Source organism: Triticum dicoccoides, chromosome 4A (genome assembly GCF_002162155.2).
Source record: "Triticum dicoccoides isolate Atlit2015 ecotype Zavitan chromosome 4A, WEW_v2.0, whole genome shotgun sequence".
NCBI lineage: Eukaryota > Viridiplantae > Streptophyta > Magnoliopsida > Poales > Poaceae > Triticum > Triticum dicoccoides.
The window spans coordinates 686,035,995-686,041,614 of NC_041386.1; the positions used below are offsets into that span (position 1 = coordinate 686,035,995).

The following is a 5,620-nucleotide window of genomic DNA, read 5'->3' on the forward strand; positions in this document are numbered from 1 at the left end:
TTACGAAACATTGTTTGTACGGACCAGCAATTCATGTGGAATATTTGTTCTTCGATGCTTTCAATATTGGAACGGTGAAAAATGGAGAAGCCATTTTTCTCAGGTGTAGTTTTATTTCAAATGCTTATTTTCAATTACATTTATTATGTAAAACTATTTGAATTGTACTAATATGAAGTTCTAACAGGGGTCAATTGATAAATCGAGGGACTTAATGATTGCGCAGCTTATTTTTTCGGAGAGAAATACGCTCAATGATGTGAAGGACAAAGTTACCCGGCTTACAAAGAAGAAAAGAATGTGGCAAAAATTTTGTACTAGAAAATTTTGTAGGCTCAAATAATGTTTACATTTATTTCGACTTTGATATCTTGTGACGAAGAAAACACTACTATTTTGAATATTTAAGTCTAGAATGACATTTGGATTATTATGTTGTCTTCATGCCGTTGTCTTTAAATTTGAAATCTTCATATTCATAGTTCTGCCATCGTCAAATTGTTTGGATATAACAATCCATGTTTTCCTATACTGCTGAATGTTAATAAAAATGCACATGTATTTATTATGCTCTGTAGTGCCTCTCGCCGTCGCTTGTAACACCGACGTTCTTATTTTATATTTTTAAAGCACTGTCGCCGTGGCTTATTACACTGACGTTCTTGGTTTTCCTTTGTAAAAAAAATTTCCCGACAAGTGCGCCGGCCAGTCTGACGTCAGAAAGGACCGACGACACTGTCCAACAGGGCAGCGTCGAACAACGGGTAGCATAGCAGTTTAATCAAAGGCGTTCAACTGCAAGTGCGCCGCCGGGTATATAAGTCGGTCGTCGTGCGCTCTGTCGGACGAGGTGGGACTAAAACTTTGCTATCGCAGCCGCCGTGCCTGCAGCGACACACGTGACCGCATGGGCCGGCCCAATAACACTGTTTACGCCCGCGGCGCGAAGACGGTCCAAGTAGCACATGGCGCGACGACGGCCCAAGTTCCACGCGGGGAGACGGGAAATGTTTAGTCCCACCTCGCCCGACGGAGGGCGCGACGACCGGCTTATATACCCGACGACACATAAGCTGTCGAACTACTCTGATTACCTCGTACTGCTGCCGCCGTCCGACGCTGCCCTGTGAGACAGTGCCGTCGGCGCACTTGTCGGGCTTTTTTTAAAAAATAAATAAATTAAAACGACGGGGTTCTAAGCGACGGCGACCGTACAGTGCAGAAAATTAACAGTAAACAGCGACGACAATGGTGTGCAAAAATGAGCACGTCAAAATAAACGACGGCAATTGTACAATGTAGAAAATTAACATTAAACAGCGACGGCACTACTGTGCAAAATGAGCACATCAAAATAAACAAAGTAAAACTCCTTCTTGCATTACATAGTCTGTCATCAAAACAACTACTTATGTCAGTATCGTAGCAAATAGTCTGACATCAACAAAGTTAAATAAGTTCATATAACATATTTTAACAATTATTAAAGATCACATATATAGAACATTAAAAAATTGTCTCCAATGAAAGGGTGAAGCAATCTTCCATAGCAATTCATAATAAAACTGTCTTCAATCAAAGGGTGAAGCAATCTTCCATACTCCACAATTCAAGCAAAGTTCCTACATAACAGTAAGATATGTGTTAATTCACAATAAACAAATAAATTTGATTTGAACAATAAGATTTACAATAACGTAAGAGAATCATACTTAGGATTTTGAGGGCACGTGGACTTATAATGACCCGTAAGACCACACTGTCCACATTGACCTTTGCTTTTCTCATCAAAAGCTTTAGGTCACCCAATTTTAGTGACATCAGGACCATCCTTACCGCGGCCTTTAACATTCTGTTTTGGTGCGCCTTTGGTGTTAACTTTTGCGGGATCACGAAGAAGACCATGATCTTGATTAGGCTCAAATGCATCGTCGTTCACAAATTGTACGTCTGCACCAGGCTCATCCTCCTCAGTGTAATCATTATCTATTATGTCCCAGAGCCGCCTTCAACTTGTCGAATAAAAATGGTTTATGGCATGCTTTATGAGTTGCTTCAGCAGATAAGATAGTCAACTCGTTGTACCTAGGTCTGTCCCCTGCACCTGCCCATCCCCACGCAAACAGATCGCTAGTGCGCTTCACGGGAAGTCCACCCCTTGCAACTTGGCTCAACCTCCGCAGCACTAAACACTTAGGTATCTCACGTAAGCGTAGCTAAATTAGAACATGAAGAATATGTTTGCAAGGAAGTCCTTTGCGATACATGCTTCTGCAACTGCACTTCATAGTTTCTTCTTCGGAGTTACCTGGGGTGTACTCCATGGTGAATCTGATATCCCTATTTTCCTTCCATGTCAGTATGAATCTGTGAGTGTCTGCTCCTCTCAGTCTCTCAAGGACCTCAAGCTCCCGTGCCTTCTTCATATCTTCCTGCAAGATATAAAAGTTTGCCACGGTGAACTCACGGGCAACTGATTTCTCAATATCTTTACACTCGTCCAATACTGGTACTGGAACTGTCTATGAGTTTGTGTAATGATCATGCGCCTCGTTCTCACGAAGATGAACTATGCAGTTCTCATAGTGCATAATCATATCAACAATAGTCATACCGGATTCTAGATGCAAGTGAAGGCATGAATTCAGAATCTCAGTTCGCTGGTTACTTCGCATACCTAAGAAAAACCCACCTGACAGATATGATGCAGCCCAAAGCCTTTTTTCTTGTACATCCTACGTAACCATGTCTTTGTTTTTTCCGACTGCCATTTGGCGGTAAATGCTGCCCATCTCTCCTCAAATACATTTTTTGAAGTGGCATAATAAAGTAGAGACCTGAACTCCTTTAGAGACTTATGATGAAGGTGTTTCTGCATGTTCTTCTCAATATGCCACGAGCAAAGAAGATGCCAAACATCCGAAAGTACCTTTCTTATGGCCTTAATCATAGCTGCATCTCCATCAGTAATTACTGACCTGGGCCTCTTCTGACAGTGAGCCCACAAAAACGTCTGAAGCAGCCAGACATATGTATCTTCCGTCTCGTCAGACACAAGAGCACAACCGAATACCGCGGTGCAACGGTGGTTGTTCAGACCGACAAAAAGTATAAATGGCATGTCACACCTATTCATCCTGTATGTGGTGTCGAAGACTGTCACACCACCGTAGTCAACATAGTCTCGACGTGATTGAGAATCACACCAGAATATGTTTTTCAGCCTTCCTTCATCATCGACGGTGTGCTCAAAGAAGAAATCTAGATCTCTCTCTTTTCTGGTCATCATGATCCCAATGGCAGTGTCTGCATAACCTTGTGTAAGGAACTTCATTTTTTGTCTATAACACATGTTATAAAGCTTCTTCCTCCCAAAACCCGCCTTTGCATATGACCCGTACCTACTGACGAGTTGATCATAAATCATATGTTTCGTGATTCCAGCACCTGCCATGGTTAAGATCTCAGCTTTTTGATATTCTTTTATCTGATTATGAGACCGAAGAAACGTGACTTCATCCGGTCTAGCTAGAACGTGACTGTGATCATCATTGAAACTGCTGACATACCAAATGTCACGCTCTTTATCAAGTTTCAAAGTTATATGCGCATCGCAGAAGCAACGAGTCTCCCCTCTCAGCCTGCGGGTCCTGCGTTCCATTGTACAAAGTTTTGCATGTCGTTTCCCAGCTCTCGCACAGAGATACTTTCTCAAGCACTTAGTTCCCTCAGGACCTTTCGAATATTTCAGTGAGTCCTTTCTTACGCTGAAACCACGCTCGTAAGCATACTAGTTATAGAAATTGTAAGCCTCTCCTAGTGACTTGAACATCTTCCTCATGACCTTCCAATGCATGTCCAATGATTCTTGCTGATATTCATCAAAGCCGATGTCAAAATTAAACAGATCATCACCAACATGCTCATCATTCCCGCTTATACCATCTACATCTCCCTGTAAATTAATGCATTAAAGCATTTATGTCAGTCAGTTATTATTTGAATATGTAATGTAGTGATGTAAGTTTCAAAACTTACTTTGCTGGAGCTGTCATCATGAGATGCATCAATGTGTGATTTGTCACTTTCATCATCCACAATATTCCTCACAAAGTCCCCGTCCTCGTCCATCTGCGCGCATTGCACAAAAAACATGTAAGCGCTCATATGGTTATTATGTCATTTCTTCTCTGATTTTATTAATAACATACCCGGAGTGCACTTTCAGCAAATGAATCATCTATATCCATATCATCATCATCATCATCGCCATATCGCTGCATGATGCAAAAAAATATGAAATTTTCCGTGTGGTCTATCATATTTATTGTTTTTATCAACATTGATCGCACTTACATTGCCACTATAAGATTCATCCAAACTCATGTAGTTCTCCTCAGCAGGTTCATCCATATTCAGTGACGAGGTTTCGTTGTCCTCACCGTAATCATTGCCATCATAATCGCCCTCCTCCTCTAACTATAGATAGTTAAAAAAATTGTACGATCAATCAAACGCCATGTAACATCATCCCTAAAACAATTATTTCATCAAGCACAACGATGTCTCAAACCAACCTCTTGCATGGCGGCAAGGATTTCAGCCGGATCCATTTCCTCCGATAACGAACATGATGACGGCGTGACGTTGCTGGCCGACGGAGGCAGGTGTCGACGGCGTGAGGATGATGGCTGGTTGTAGCAGGCGTAGTGCGTGGAGGGAGGCGGCGACGTAGATCTCGGGTGGGCGGCCATCTGGGCGAAGGGAATGGAACGCGGCGGCAGCGCCAACGGTGCCTGGGCACGCGCGGCGGCAGCGGTAACGGCGCCGGGGCACGCGCGGCGGCCTGTTTGGGCGGTGACCGGGCGACGGCGATTTCGCGCAGATGGGGGCCGACGTGGAGACGGCGTGGATGCGTTAGGGTTCAGGGTTTCGACAGCAGGCGTCGGCGGCTATCGTGTTTTTTCCCCAACAACTGTCGACGCCAACGTGGAGACGTGCGGGCGTACGACGGTGACATACGGCGACGGGTGCGGGTATGCAGGCGGGCGTACGTACAGCGACGGGTGCGGCATACGCGGGCAGGCGTATGACGTCGCGCGCGGACGTACGGCATCAGGTGGGTATTCCTATACCTAAAGTGAAATTACCATACTATCCACTATACGTTTTAGGGGGGTTGTACCGAAGCACGACTGATGCTGCTATGGGTGTGATTTGTTTTATGTGTTGTGACACTGTTGCCGAGTCCTTGGTTAAATGATGTAATACACTACAATGCGGCAAGCGTGGTAAAAGTAATCTCAAATTGGCAAAAGAAAAGATGTAATACACTGAAATTATGGTGTTGCTGTGAGCAGGTGACATTTAGTTTAACTTTTTCAGTTTGGAAATCTTCCAGGCCTTGTTTCTGAATCATATTGTCATCAGATTCTTCTGAATCCAGAAAATACACTAAAAATGTGGTATGGTTGTGAGCAGCTCTCCCCTAGTTTGAACACTTTGTGTTTGCAAAATATTTCCACTCCTTGTTTGTGAATCACGTGGTCGTCATTGTTTTCTGAATATTTTGGTGTGCATTTGCATAGACAAAGACAACACCTATTGTTCGCATCTTCAG

The 5,620-nt window shown here is 43.5% G+C and overlaps 1 pseudogene; it reads right to left on the reverse strand.

Moving 5' to 3' along the window:
- Positions 1–565: 565 nt before the first annotated feature.
- LOC119284093 lies at positions 566–4,754 on the reverse strand (annotated as a pseudogene).
- Positions 4,755–5,620: the final 866 nt, after the last annotated feature.